At 41.5% G+C, this 15,899-nt stretch overlaps 1 protein-coding gene across 6 annotated transcripts in view; it reads left to right on the top strand.

The window, feature by feature from the left end:
• NACC1 (nucleus accumbens associated 1) overlaps nt 1-15,899 on the top strand; it is a 48,689-nt gene that overhangs the window by 4,770 nt on the left and 28,020 nt on the right. The window contains exon 1 of one of the 6 annotated variants that reach the window (XM_061616700.1): nt 1,751-1,771. The exons of the other annotated variants lie outside the window; for them this stretch is intronic. The gene's annotated coding sequence lies outside the window, so the exon portion shown is untranslated. Of the gene's footprint in view, nt 1-1,750; nt 1,772-15,899 lie in introns of those variants that run through there. 6 annotated transcript variants of the gene reach the window in all.

A 15,899-nucleotide genomic window follows, 5' to 3' on the forward strand; every position in this document is an offset into this window, starting at 1 on the left:
AGCTATCTACCATACCTTTCATATCTGCTATACTCTTAATAGTAAAACTGACTTTGAGACTTCTATTCAGACCGCTGTCAATAGAAAGATTATGAGATCCTTGTGCAACACTGAGCTTGGACAGGGGGCCTAATTCCAGATCTAGGATGATATTAGCTATTGTTCCAAACATTTTCTTGCAAAAAGATGAGGCCCCTTGGGCATGACCACCATAGATGAATTAGGGAGCCATCCTCCTTGAATTCCCCTTCAGCAATGAGGAGAGATGCTACTGTTAATCTGGTGAAGTCTGACAGGTGTACAGTGCCACTTGCAGATTACTTTGAGCTTGTGTTCCCTGGGCGTGGCAAAAGCCATGTGGGCTGTTCATACCATAAGGCCCCAACTATTTAATACTAGTATTTCTATAGCGGATTGTATCCTTCAGTGTAAAGGTCAAGGTCATCTTTAGCTATAGTCAGAAACAAAATCCAAGGTATCTTACTCCTAAACATGCGTACCTGGGAGTAAGCCACACTGAACACACATGGACTCGCTTCTGAGTAAACACGTATAGAATTCTAAAATGCACAGTTGGGAAATAACTTTATTAGGAACAATCAAAATATCACAAAATTGTAGCAAGCCTAATTTTTGTGCTTTTAAAAAAATCCTTGTCTGCTGGCCCCTGCTTTTTGAATTTTGGTTGGTCTTATAAAAATATTGCCGAACCGTGGGTTTTGATGCATTTTTCTTATGAACCAGCATGGGCCACCTTTGGCTTTTTATGTATAGGACTGTGTTTTTTAAAAAAGATAGGACCATACTTACAGGCCTAAAGTATAAATCCTTGTCAATTGATTGGCAGAAAAAAACATCCGTTGAACAGGGTCTGTATGCAGGGTGTCAAAACTGTTATCCAGGCCCCTGTGTGTTACTGCTAGTCCATGTATGAAAGCTTACTTATCATTTACATATGTAGAGATGTGTAACATTATGGTATTGTATTTTGTTCTTAATGCTGCATGGTTAAATGTACTAGGCAGAAAACTTATGCAGGATATTATTTATTTATTACATTTATACCCTGCCTTTTTTTTCATGATAGAAACCCAAGGTGGCTTACATATAGTTCCCAGGCAGTCTCCCATCCAGGTACTGACCAGACCTGACTCTGCTTAGCTTCAGCAGGGATCTAGCCTTATGTGCCTTCAGACCATAGCCTGGGATATTGAAACCTAGTGGGGAGGATACATAAGCAAACCATCTTGTTGATCCTGATTATCTTGAAAGATGTAATATGACAGAAAGAAGGAGAATTGTTAAGAATTCAGTTTTTCTGCTTGTTTCCTCACCATCCAGCTCCATGTATCCAGATTCCCTCTTTCTTGTCTCATGGAGTCACCCACTTCAGAACTAGGATATTGTGAGGCTGCTGGACTCTGTACTGTTTGGATCCCTGTAAACCTAACCATCATAGAAGCACCCTGTTTGTTAGAGATCTTGCTGTATAATCAACAACTATTTGTATTGTGTTCTTTAGGTCAAAGGTTAGAAAGATTGGGTTCTGGCTACTTTTAGAGTGGCACAACCTGCTGCAGTGTGCAGCTATGGGGGAAGCATTTTGTAGTGCACACAAATGCTTTTCCCCTCCCCGGCCTGTTTCTTCCACTGAGCTGTTTGTCTTGCACTGGATTGCAGCATTAATCTTCAGTCACTGTCCTGACTCCTGTTTTTCAGACTCTGAAAGAGGGCAGAGGGCAGAGGACAAAATGCATAAAAATTATCTCAGGTACTAGTTTCATGTATTAATGGCAAATTCTGGGTGTGGCAAGTGCATATACCACTGCAGTTTTTTTTTTTTTTAAGTTAAAACCTTATTACCTGAACTGTTATTGAGTCTTGTGGGCTTCTGTGTTCAGGTTCATTGAAAAACTTTCTAATTATCAAAACAATAAAGAGCTGATTTGATGTTCAAGTTTTATTTCTGAGTTCTGTAAAATTTCAGTACACATTAGTGGGCATAGCGGCATCCATTCTGATATTTGGGGATGCAATGTTCTGTTGCAAGGGATATCTGGTGTCAACCCTATCTGAGCCCTGGGTATTGTCCTTGTCACTGGCTGCAGGGCCAAGTGCTGACAGAGACAACTTGGTGTGCTAATATGGTTGTATAATGACAGATGTTAACAAAATAAATTGCAGATGCACTTGTACATTGAATATGTTTAGTTTTGGCCATCTCATCTTAAAATTGTAGAACTGAAAATGATGCAGAGATGGGCAGAGTATAAAAGGCCTTTCATATGAGAAGAAAGTAAACATTGAGAGCCATTGGAACAAAGAAGCGGCACGTAGGTGAGAATACGAGTCACTTAGGAAAATCACTACTAGATTGGAAAAACTGTTTTACTCTTTCACAAATTATAACTAGTGGGTTCACTGATAAAATTAACAATAGCCACTTTAAACAATTTCCCACATACTTACAGCATGGTTGACCTAACATAAGAGTAACATATAAATAAATTCAAAAGAGAACCAGAGCAATTTGAGTGATAGAAATATCAAAAGATGTTGGCTAAGATTGTCAGGGTAGTATGTCATTTTTGCTGAAAGAGGTCTTAGTTCTGAAATTGCCAAAGACTGAGAAGAAGACAAGAGGAAATAGAGTTCCCTATTAGTAAGTTGAACAGTTAAGTTTCCTGTAGCAGATTTTTGATACTGCCAAGATAGTCATGTGTACATTTGGTCTAGACTAGATACCTAGAAGATTTCTAGTGTGACATATGAATGATGTGGTTGTGCAGTAATAATAGAGTACTGTCTTAAGATGTAAGAGAGTAGCGTAGAGCATGGAAGTTTGTTTTATTCCTTGCTCAAGAAAAAAAAAGAAATAGAGTGGAGGAATATTGAAATTTGACTGTGACAAAAAAAACTGAATTGTTTATTTTAGCAGATGTTTGACTCCTAGGTGATGAATGCAGTGAAATATGCACATTAGTACAATCTTCATAGGCAATGAGGAATTTTGGACAGGCAAGTGTGTGGGTTGTAAGTATTCCCTTCTTCTGTGGCTAGCAAGAAAACTCTGGGTAGTGGAGGAGAGATGGGTCTGGTAGAAGACTTTTTTTAAAAAAAAATCAGTCTGCTAAGATGCTAGTAGCCTGAGTTTCTGTGTTGACCATAAAAGAGGGCTCCTCTTCTTCATTGTTTGGATGGAAGCATAGGCTAATAAAAGGTTTGCTGGTAACTTTTGTGGGCTTCTTTACAAGCCTGTTTTTATATATCCTACAATTATCCATATGAGCATATAAACTTAGCCATACCCAGCCACGTTGTAGGTAGTTTGTCCTCAACGAATTAGTCTGTCTGGAAAAAGGATGAACTTAAAAATATGATGAGGATGCAGGTGTGCCTGGGATCTCAGACTAAGAACATTACTAGATCAAAGCCTCTGAGTGTCCCTATGATATCTCAATAAGAACTCATGGTAGGTCACAGGGAAGGTTGTGCCTGCTGTATAAATAAGGTGAGATGGAGTTCAGTTACCAGGGTTTGTTGGTTGGTTATTTTTCCTGGTTCTGTGCTTTTCCTACTGGTTTGGTTCCTGTTTTCATCCAAGCGCAAAAGGAAGCCACAAAGTCTCACTCATTTGTTTCATTCCTGTTAACTTTGCGGGGACGAAAGAAAGCTAGAAGAGTATTGTACCTGTGAATACCTGTGGGGTATACTTGTGGGGTATTTGTCTTGTACTCATAAAGGTTATATGGGAGATCTCATTTGGTTGCTGTGATAGACTTGAATTTTACACACAGAAAGAAATCTAGAGCAGAAAGCCAGGAGATACTAAGGACTGTGGAATTATCTTTTCCCAGCTAGGGGTGGGGTTAATGTTGGGGGGTTGTTGAAGTCTAAAGATCTTATATCCCCTTATCCTCTTTAATAACTTACACCGTGTGTGTGTGTTCCATCAGTAACAAGAAAATTAAGGATTTTAAATAGTAACTTCTAAGTCTTGAGAGATGGAGGCAGAGATTCTGTTCATTCTAGGCTCTGCTATAGTCACTGTCACCATAGTATCAGAACACAAAAAAGTCTTATGCACTACCAAGACTGATTACATAAGGAAGAGACAATCCCAGGTTTTGGCAGGCCTACAGTTCCTCCGTTAAACAACAGGCGGCAAGGACTTTAAGAACCTTGGGCAATTTAGGAGCCTTACAGAGTGCTTCTTTAACAAGAACCTTGTGTTCATGAGAAGACCTGTTAATCTGCATGGCTCAATCCTTAGCGTGCTTACACAGAAATAGGCCACACTGAGTTTCACTACTCCTAAATTAAGTGCTCAATTAGAGTACATGCAGAGCTTGGAAAAGTTACTTTTTTTGAACTACAACTCCCATCAGCCCCAGGCAGCATGGCCACTGGATTGGGCTGGTGGGAGTTGTAGTTCAAAAAAGTAACTTTTCCAAGCTCTGAGTACATGATTATCTAGTCCAACATTCTGTCGTCAATGGAGCCCACAAGTTGCCTCTGCAGAGCTCAAAGCAGGGCATGATGGAAAGACCATCCTCTGATGTTTGTCCCTAACATTTAGTAAACTGGAGAGATACTGTCTCTGAATATGGAAGCTCTGTTTTCACTTTTTACAGCTACTTCGTTTAAGGCAAGTCCTGTATGAAAATAACTTGCTACTCAAACCACCAACTGGCCACAATTCAGGGCATATACTGACCCATATGTGAACTTGTGCATTCCTCCCACCATTCCCTTCACAAAAATAAAATGCCCTGTGGCATCCCACTGACCTTGTCCATTTTAAAGTCCAACTGTGAGTGAATAAGTATAGCTATGCCTCTAGCCTTAGAAGTTCCAGGCACAATAAATGGTTGGTTTGTGCTTCAATCCTGGCTCCCCCTTTTTATACTGTGCATATTGTGCACCTCTTGCAGAAAGACAGTCAGAGGCTGCATGTGACAAACATACTTCGTAATCATCTCCCTCTACTGTGCAACTCAGGCCATTCACATTGAGAATTATTATCTTAAGGGACACCATTACTCCTACGATCTATATAAAACCAAAAAATAATTCCCTGTGCCCTAAGGAAAGCACCACACATTCCCTGTAACACCTGCACCAACATCACTCATAACATAGTCTGAACCAATGCCCCTGCCCCATTCCAACCCAGTTAACCACCTCTTCCCTTCCCTCCTATATTGGAATAATATGACACACTTGAAACAGATGTAGTTCATGCCAGCCCACGCAAGTAGAAGATAATGAAAAACATTTGTGCAACCCCTTTCAAATCAGTCACAAAACCTGAGGACCTCTAAAGAATAATCCGTTCTTGACTGAGTGGGAGCGAAGGGATCTGCTGGGTAGGGTAGGATTTTGCAAAAAGTTCTGGACTGTCTGATGGTTGCGACCATGCCAGCTACCACCCCTGACCTCCCAACCATCTTTCAATGTTGTGTTGTCCTCACCCTCCTCAGGGTTAACCAACTCTTCTGGGCACTGTATCCAGTGCTCATAGTAGCTCTGCTGCTTCCCTTGTAGTTGTTGCAGAAAAGATTGTGCTGCTTCTCAGAACCATTAATGAAAATGGGAACCCCCATCAGTATTTGATGCCAGCATCTTGCAGTTTGCTAGTGAACAATTCTTGCCTCTTGCACAAAGTTTCCTGAGATAAATCTTGCAATACCATGATCAGCTTGTTCTTATGACTGGTATCAAGACGTCTACGTTGTTGCCAGACCTTATCTTACAGTGCAGAAAACAAATGATAATATCCTGCAGGGGTGCCATATCCCTTGGCTTGCTAGCAAGGATCCAATATGCCCATTCAATAGCTTCCAGAGTTATTACGGAGAAGGGAGTAGAGGAGTAAGCTGCTTAATTAAAAAGGTAGTAAAGACCTGTACTTTACCCCCCCTCTCTAATACCAGGTAGACTCAGAGTGGAGTGACAAGAGCGATTCTCAATGTCCTCGAGATTTTGATTTCTAAATTCTTCCTGCGGAGCCTTTTAATTAAGCAGTTATGTGTAGTCCCCACATCCAAAACCTCAGAGGCAGTTTCTGCAATTCCATCCAGACAGGTGCCCATAGCTGCAATTTTAGTTTCCAAAGGACCCATCAGGCCCTTCCTGTTTTTGGCTAAAGCTTTCTGCTTTGCCACTAATTCTTTCAAATTGAAATAACTCTCCGCCTGTTTCTGAGGCCCAGGCACCATTTTATCTACAGAAGCCAGAGGTGTAGTAGGGCAGGCTTTATCAGCTTACTCCTCTTTTGGGTGAAAAAGGGCTGTCAAATCTCCTGATTTAAAGTGAAGTGCATTCACTGACATTCCTATCCAAACAAATGTTCAGAAAAGCACAAATCTGTTAGGAAAAAGGCATGTAGGGTGTCAAATTCCTATGTACTGGTGCAGAGCAGTCAAGCGGCCATCTTACAAATTGTGGGCCATGCCCCCCCCCAGCCGGAAGATGAAACTGATACCTTTCCTGATTGGTATATTGTCAGAAAATGAGATATTTGAAATGTCCTTGACCTATTGTGAGATTGGAAGTAGGGGGCGCTACTACAAAAATCTTAGGTGAATATTAATAATTAGTAAACGGGGGCCTGAATAATTGAAGACTCATTAATGTTCTTGCTAATGTTCAGGTGCTCCAAAGCAAACTTATGTTCTCATAGAGATTTCCTTGGTAGATAAGTGCTTTGCTGCTATAGCACAGGGTAGAATAACATCCTGGAGAAGCAGTTATATGAGATATGTTTAGTCCTCTCAAATCAATGAAGGATGGTCTGCCACTGATTGTGTCCAAAACGATTTACTTTCTAGATAGGAAACATCACTTAGATTTAGCCTTCATTTCTCCATTTCAGTGATGGGCTGAAGATTAACGTGGTGAGACTGTCAAAATGTTAGCAGCAAGGTGGATAACTATGCAAGGTGAGAACCAGTGTAGTGGCTAAAACGCTGGGATTAGATTGGGCAGATATGGATTCAAGTCCCCACTTTCCCATAAAAGTCACTGGGTAACCTTGGGCCAATCACTATTTCACAGGAAAACCTATTTCACAGGATAGTTGTAAAAGTAGGGGAGGAGAACGACAGTGTATTCTACCCCGAGTTCTTAGGAGTAAGGGAGGGGTAAAAATGAATAAATAAAGGACAGGGCAGGTGGCCTGTGCAAATTCAGAAAGATCAATGCCTGACCTTTTAAAGGGCTTGAAGTTTATCCTCTATCTCAAAGTTGAAGGTCTTAAATAAGTGTATTATTGGACAGGACATGGAAATCCAGAGAGTTCCTCCTTTGTGTTGTCTTTCTAAGCAACTCCCCATTCTTGAACTCTCAGCCATATTAAGTGTAATCCTACCTTCTCTCTCACATTTCCTATTGGGATGGGGTGGATTTTTGCCTAATCACCCATAGATTTTAATCCTGCATTCCTGAAGACTGTCTTAATATCTGAGCACTGTCAGGCATGATAGATCCTCTGTCACATTGGAAGAAGAACTGTAGGGGTTTTCCCTGGGAACCCCTGGTTTTCTGTTCCATGGTCCATTCTTACTTGAATAAATAAATCCTCCCTGGTCCACTGGCTCCATTACACCTTCTCTTCTGAAGAATGCGGTGATATCGGATGTCTGAACCAGGTGGCTAGCATGAAGGATACAAAAGAACAGAGGCTTCCTGAGTGACACTAGAACAATGAGAGACAGAGAGATTTTTTTATAGTAAAGGGGTCTATTCAAGGATGAGTAGTGAGTTAGGCCTGCTTAACAGCTGCTGATTGAGCCCTGGCAAATGATAAGTTGATGAACTTTGACCCGTCAGTTGGAGAGGAAACAGTGACATAGACTCTATCTCCAGTAGTATAGATGGCAACCATTTGTCACAGTGTCTGCAAAGAGACTGAGATCTAAGTGAAGGGTAAGAACTCAAAGTGGGCCCAGTGAACGATCCGTGAGTACCTGATGCTCTACAACAGGAATGGCTATCCCATGGCTTGAATCCTCCTCTCCAAGCCAAAAGAAGTGGCCTACCACACAGCTTGATCTCCCAATCAGATAAGGAGATCTTTGTTCTGTAGAGAGCGCTCTCTAACGAACAGATAGAGAAATGAAAGATGGGGAGACTTTTAAAAAATCCCTCTGCCTGCCTTTTAGGGAGGATCTGTAAAGATCAGTCATAGCGATCTTTATCTCTAGTTTCAGTGCTAAGCACCACAGCGCTAGAAATATAAAATTTCCGGACAGTTTGAAGCCATGGAGGGGAGGTTTTTTTGTGGAGGGATGGAAATTTTTGGGGAAATTGAAAAAAAGGCAATATTTATTTTTTTGCACCATTTACAGATTGAAAATCATTTTGTTACTTTAGGAACATAAAATGTATTATATATAACTAGGTTTGCCCATAAAACCATCATGTTTGATATATTAAAAGTACAGTTTATTAAGACAATAATAACAAATTGAAATTACTTAAATTTTTTGTTACAAATTGAGCTACAAACTGCTGAACCGTAAGGAATCTAACATTGCTTTGGTTTTGCCAGTAAACAAGGAGCAAGCAAAAACAATGAAACAGAATAAACTATCAACATTACATTTACTTACTAAATGTATATCCCACCCTTTCTCCCCAAGGTGCCAAGCACACCAGCAATAAAACATCTGAAAAGATCTTTTAAAAAGTAGAACAAAGAAAATTATTATGTAATAAGAAAATTATTATGTTTCTTCCCAGTCTTCCACATTGTCAAGCAGACATAAAGCATTCCTTTCCATAGAAAGAGCTGAGAATAAGAGTGGGCGGGGAATTGAGACTCCATGAATACTACTGGAAATTTTATTAGAAATGTTAGCAGTCTCATTTTCTCTATTACTTTCTGCTTCTTTGTGTTGCTCTGTACTTTCTTCTACTCCCAGTCCGGCCTAGTCAAGAGGACAGAAACAGATTCACCATCTATATCAACAAGAGGAAGTCTGCAGACAAAGAAGGCACACATCTTGCTCTTGCATTTGAGAGTTGTACTTGCAATGTACATTGCTTGTCCTTAGTGTACAGGAATTGTAATTATCTGATATTATACATAAAAAAGTAAAGGTGTCCCTGCACTTATAGTGCGAGTCGTTTCTGACTCTTAGGGTGATGTCTTGCGACGTTTACTAGGCAGACCATATATATGGGGTGGGATTGCCAGTTCCTTCCCCGGCCTTTCTTTACCCACCCACCCCCCGCATATGCCGGGTACTCATTTTACTGACCACGGATGGATGGAAGGCTGAGTGGACCTCGACCCTTTTTACCAGAGATTTGACTTCCTTCTTCCGTTGGGATCGAACTCCGGCCGTGAGCAGAGCTTTGGCTGTGTTACCACTGCTTACCACTCTGCACCATGGAGGATCTGATATTATACATAGTCTTACTTAAATCTTCCCATTACTTGGGTTTATTTGGGGGGAGTAAAGCTGTCGATTGCGGACAAGGAAGGGGCTGGACTGTGCAGCTGTGGCAAACGAAGCAGGCCCTAGCCAGCTGGGGAGGACTAGCCTCACAGGAAGGCAATGGTAAACCCCCTCTGAATACTGCTTACCATGAAAACCCTCTTCATAGGGTTGCCATAAGTCGACTTGAAGACTTAATAAGACTTGAAGGCAGTCCATTTCCATTTTCAAATATACAAACACCTTGTTTTAAAAATTTGATTCATCATTCTATAAGAAAATATTTCATAATCCAAATTTATTCAATTTTTGGGGGGGGGGAAAAGGCTTCGGGGAAAATACACTTTTTTCCCCTGGGCCTTCATATCTCTACACAGCACTGAGATAAGCCCTCCAATCTAGAGCTGTGGAGTCTTCAGCTATTGAGACTAAAGAAGTGCCAGGATAGAAGATCATTTGGAGCATCATGAACAGGGAAGCTATGGTGGGCCTGGAGAGAGAAACAATCTACAGTATAGGACTCTGTTTAGGAATGCCAGTTACAAAACAAGAGTTGTGACTAGTTAGACAGTTAGAGCCTCAAAAAAATTTCTGATCAGGGCAAATAGTAGCTTTGGGAGGGGGAGAGGTTTATGAGGAAAATAACACAATTAGGGAAGGTAGTAACCGTAGTTCCAAGGGTTTTCTTCCTTTTCTGGAGTGGGGGAATCCATTTTGTGTGTGTGTGTGTGTGTGTGTGTGTGTGTGTGTGTGTGTGTGTGTGTGTGTGTGTGTGTGTGTGTGTGTGTGTGTGTGTGTGTGTGTGTGTGTGTGTGTGTGTGTGTGTGTGTGTGTGTGTGTGTGTGTGTGTGTGTGTGTGTGTGTGTGTGTGTGTGTGTGTGTGTGTGTGTGTGTGTGTGTCATTTACTGAATTCAGATTTCCGTCCAGATAATATATGTAACCACACACGTTACTTGCATAAAGGCAAGCAGCTACTGGACACTTCGATTTCTTCTTTGGAACACAAGAGTTTAGATTCCTTGTACAAGAACTAATGTATGGTTTTAAAAGAACCCATAAATATACTAAGCAGATTATTACACAGCCACAAGAGTGGCTGTATACTATATAGCTAGCGTGGATTTTTCACATTCTGCAATGTTAAATTGAAAATACCCCCCATACCATTCTGATGATTCCCATAAGCTCATTTCAAAACAAAACTACAAAACTTATAGTCCTGAACTCAGAAATGCTTGCTTCACAACCCTCTCAATTTTCATAGTGGTACACAAAACAGTCAGAGAGAATTGAGAGTTCAAAGTGTAAAAAGAGAGAGAAAACCAGACCCCTTTTGGATTTTTTCTGTCGGAGTTCTCATAATCTCTTGAAATTAATTAAAAAATCAGCCATGTTCACAGAGTACCTATAATCCTATTACTGACCTTGCCCCATACTCTGACCTTCATCTTCTGCAGTTTAAAACTTTAAAAAATGTCTGGCTGATTTTTAATTAATTTAAGAAATTTTGTCTTGAACTCAACGATTAAGTTGGGCATGCTGAGTAAGAACCAACTGTCAGTGTTCTAAAAGCCTCACAGCTGCTGGGCTTGCCTAATCAGGGGGCCACACCAGACTTTAGATTTTACTTGAGACAGTCATGGCTTCCCCAAGAGAATCCTGGGAAGTGTAGTTTGTGAAGGTACTGAGAGGAGACTCCTATTCCCCCGCTGGAGCTCCAGTGGCCAGAGTGGTTTAACAGTCAGCTGCTCTGATTGAAGCTCTGTGAGGGGAACAGGGCATCTCCTAGTAACTCTCAGCAGCCTTCACTAACTACACTTCCCAGGATTCTTTGGGAGTGAAATAAAGGTCTGGTGTGGATGTGGCCATGGACAGGTTTGGTTTAAATTTGAGTGGGAGGCTAAAATGTGCCTGCTGTAGAATAAAAAGGTGGAGGAAACCCTGAAAAAGAATGACACTGTTCACAATGTTTTCCTTCTGGAAAGGAAAGGGGCTTCCCCTCTGCCCAGTGCCCACCCACCCAGTCTTTTCCCCTCCCCCTTCCTGACCTCCTGCTCCTCCCCCACCCCTCCCCAGGTCAGTTTCACCTATCCTAAGCATGATTGCACAGAAGTAAATCCCACTGAACTCAAAAAGCATGCAAACGATCAAACCTTCCCTCCCCTCCTCCTTCCTTCTCCACTCCTCCTTCCTTCACCCCTCCCTTCCCCTCCCCATCCTCTTCCAATCCACTCCTTCTCTTTCCCCTGCCCTCCACTCTCTCCTTCCTTCCCTTTCTATCCCCTTGCCCCTTCCCTCTCCCTTCACCCCTCCCTTCCCCTTCCCCATCCCCTTCCAGTCCCCTCCCCCCCTCCCCCCTATGGTCAGTTTTACCTATCCTAGCCATGACCTGGGAGACCAGGGTTCGAATCCCCAACCGCCATGAAGCTCACTGGGCCTTTGGCCAGTCACTGCCTCTCAGCCTTGGAGGAAGGCAATGGTAAACCATCTCTGAATACTGCTTACCATGAAAACCCTATTCATAGGATTGCCATAAATCAGAATTGATTTGGGCAGTCCATTTCATTTTCAAGCATAATTGCATGGGAGTAAATCCCATTGAACTCAATAAGCATGCAAACAATCAAATCTGCCCTCCCCTCCTCCCTCCCATCACCTTCCTTTTGCCCCTCCCCTCCCCCTCCTTTACCCCTCCCCCTTCCCTAACAATTCCCTCCTTACTCTCCCCTCCCACTCCTCCTCCCCCATGGTCAGTTGTACCTATCCTAGCCATGATTGCACGGGAGTAAATCCCACTGAACTCAATAAGCATGTAAATGATCAGACCTGCCTTTTCCCTCCTTCTCCTCTCCCTCCTCCCTTGTTCCTCCCCCCCTTCTCCCTCCTCCCTTGTTCCTCCCCTCCCCTCTTCCTTCTTCCTCCTCCACTGCCCACTCCAGGCCTCCCTCACCATAGTCAGTTTTACCTATCCTAAGCATGATTGCACAGGAATAAATCCCACTGAACTCAATAAACATGCAAATGATCAATCCTGCCCTCCTGCCTGCCCCCTTCCCTCCTGCCTGCCCCCTTCCCTCCTGCCTGCCCCCTTCCCTCCCTATTCCCTGTGGTCAGTTTCACCTATCCCAAGCATGATTGCAGAGGAGTAAATCCCACAGTAAACATGCAAATGATCAATCCATTCTAGGCAAACTTGGACAGGATCCCATTTCTTACCTCCTGGATTAAAAAACAGAGAAATTCACTAATAGGCAAAAAAACTTGCGTTTTTAAGAACATACCTATAGCCAACAGATATTTCTGTCAAACTTTAAAAAGCAGGGAAATTGGGCAGTATAGTGAATGCACCGGGGAGCAGGAGACCTGACCTCCTCTCTGAGATATTGTACTGCCCTACGCATTTGTCAAAATGCAAACATAATTTGGGTTGGTCTTTCACAGTCCAATCCACTTCCTGTGTAGCTTGGAAGAATTTGTTAACGTGCCTCTGAGCATATGGGGACAGTGGCACAGAGTTCATGCAAGAACTGTGAAATATCAGAACTACCACACTACCTAGTTCAAGCACCCGATATTTATATTTTGTGGTATGAAATGTGGTGGAATAAAGTGCCCTCCCCAGCCCTTGCCTTCTTCTGATTTCTTGACTATTGTCTCCATTTTGTTTAATGACTGTGCTGAGGTATTGATAATCCTTGACAAGTTCAATGTCCTCTGTCCTCGTTGTCTACTTTAAATTTACATGAATCTTCTGTTGTCATTACTTTAATCTTCTTGACGGTCAGCTGTAGTCCTGCTTTTGTACTTTCCTCTTTAACTTTCATCAGCATTCGTTTCAAATCATTACTGGTTTCTGCTAGTAGTATGGTATCATCTGCGCATCTTAAATTATTGAATATTTCTCCCTCCAATTTTCACACCTCCTTCATCTTGATCCAAACCTGCTTTCCATATGATATGTTCTGCATAGAGATTAAACAAATAGGGTGATAAAATACACTCCTGTCTCACACCATTCCCAATGGGGAACCAATTTTTTTCTCCATATTCTGTCTTTACAGTAGCCTCTTGTCCAGAGTATACATTGCGCATCAGAACAATCAGATGCTGTGGCACTCCTCTTTTTTTTAAAGCATTCCATAGTTTTTCATGATCTCTACACAATCAAAGGCTTTGCTGTCTATAAAACACAGGGTGATTTTCTTCTGAAATTCCTTGATCCTTTCCATTATCCAACGTATGTTTGCAATATGATCTCTGCTACCTCTTCCCTTTCTAAATCCAGCTTGGACGTCTGGCATTTCTTGCTCCATATGTGGTAAGAGCTTTTGTTGTAGAATCTTGAGCGTTACTTTACTTGCATGGGATATTAAGGCAATCGTTTGATAATTACTGCATTCCCTTGGATCCCCTTTCTTTGGAATTGGGATGTATATTGAACGCTTCCACTCTGTGGGCCATGGTTTTATTTTCCATATTTGCTGACACATTTTTGTCAAAATTTGGACTGATTCTGTCTCAGTAACTTGTAGCAACTCTATTGGTATGCCATCTATTCCTGGTGATTTGTTTCTTCCAAGTATTTTAAGAGCCACTTTCACCTCACATTATAAAATTTCTGGTTCTTCATCATATGGTTCCTCCATGAATGAATCTGCCATCCTTTCATCTCTTTTATATAATTCTTCAGTGTATTGCTTCCATCTTCATTTTATTTTATCTCAGTCAGTCAGTGTGTTCCCCTGTTGATTATTCAACATCCCTACTCTTGGTTTAAATTTCCCTTTAATTTTTCTAATCTTTCGGAACAGGGCTCTTGTTCTACCCTTTTTGTTGTCCTTCTATTTTTATACGATAACTATTGTAATAGTTGTCTTTGTCCCCATGTACCAGTCGCTGTATTGTTGCATTTAGGGTTCTGACCTTGTTTCTATCTCCTTTTGCTTTTGCTTTCCTTCTCTCTTTAACCATTTTAGAAGTTTCTTCAGTCATCCATTGAGGTCTTTCTCTCTTTTTAATTAGAGGTATTGTCTTTTTGCATTCTTCCCTGATAATGTCTCTGACTTCACTCCATAGTTCTTCTGGTTCTCTGTCAACTAAGTTTAAAGCCTCAAATCTGTTCCTTATTTGATCTTTATATTCTTCTGGGATGTTATTTAAATTGTATTTTGGCATTATGATTGCTTTGTTCTTGTTTAGCTTTCATGATCTGTACTGCAGTCTGCTCCTGGTTTTGTTTTCACAGAAAGTATGGAACTTCTCCATCTTCTGCTACCAATTATATAATCAATCTGATTCCTATATTGACCATTTGGTGATGTCCACATGTACAGTCGTCTTTTTGGTTGCTGAAGAAATGTGTTTGCAAGAAACAAATTATTGGCTTCACAGAATTCAATAAGTTGCTCTCCTGCTTCATTTCTGCCTCCTAAGCCCCATTTCCCCACCATTTCTAGTTCTTCCCTGTTCCCTGCTTTTGCATTCCAGTTCCCCATGATTATCAGTGCATCCTGTTTTGGTGTGTGATCGATTTATTCCTGTACTTCTGCATAAAATCTCTCCATTTCTTCTTCTTCTGCATTTGCTGTTGGAGCATAGACTTAGATGATGGTTATGTTAATAGGTTTCCCGTTAAGTCTCATTGTTATAGCTGGCTCAGACCTTACGTTATAGTTTCTAACTGCTTTTGCTACATCACTTCTCACTATTAGAGCAACCCCATTTTTTAATTTCTCATTTCCTGCATAAAATATTTTGTAGTTGCTTGATTGAGTGTTCCATTCCTGTGCATTTTAATTCACTCATGCCAAGTATTGTAATGTTGATACGTTCCATTTCTTGCTTGACAATTTCTAACTTTCCCTGGTTCATGCTTCTCACATTCCATGTTCCTATTGTATACGTTGTACAACTCCAGGCTCTCCTTTTGCATCTGCGCGCATCAGCCTCTGGGCTTTCTTTCAGCTTTGACCCAGTGGTGTCATTAGTCCAGCCTTTCCCAACTAGTGGGCCACCAGATGTTGTTGGACCACAATTCCCATCTTTCCTGACCATTGGCAATGCTGGCTGAGGCTGATGGGAGTTGTGGTCCAACAACATCTGGTGGCCCACTAGTTGGGAAAGGCTGCATTAGTCGCAGTACTACTTGTACTTGTCTGTTGTTCTTCCCCAGAAGCTCACTGAGTGCCATTTGACCTGGAGGTCTCATCTTCCAGCACTATCTCATGTTGCATTTTGGATAGTCTATTCATAGGGGTTTCATGTGGGACACTGCAATTGGATATCACCCACCTCTTTTAAAACATGCTGCTAAGCTGTAGTTTTATAAAATAAAAAATATCAAGATGGTCACACACAGTGAAGAAAACTATGCCTGTGTTACATTGCTATCTTTTGTTTGTTGCACCAAGGATGAAAGAGGGCTCTTTTCCAGAGTGATCCCTAAAGCCTTT

Source organism: Rhineura floridana, chromosome 3 (genome assembly GCF_030035675.1).
Source record: "Rhineura floridana isolate rRhiFlo1 chromosome 3, rRhiFlo1.hap2, whole genome shotgun sequence".
Taxonomy (NCBI): domain Eukaryota; kingdom Metazoa; phylum Chordata; class Lepidosauria; order Squamata; family Rhineuridae; genus Rhineura; species Rhineura floridana.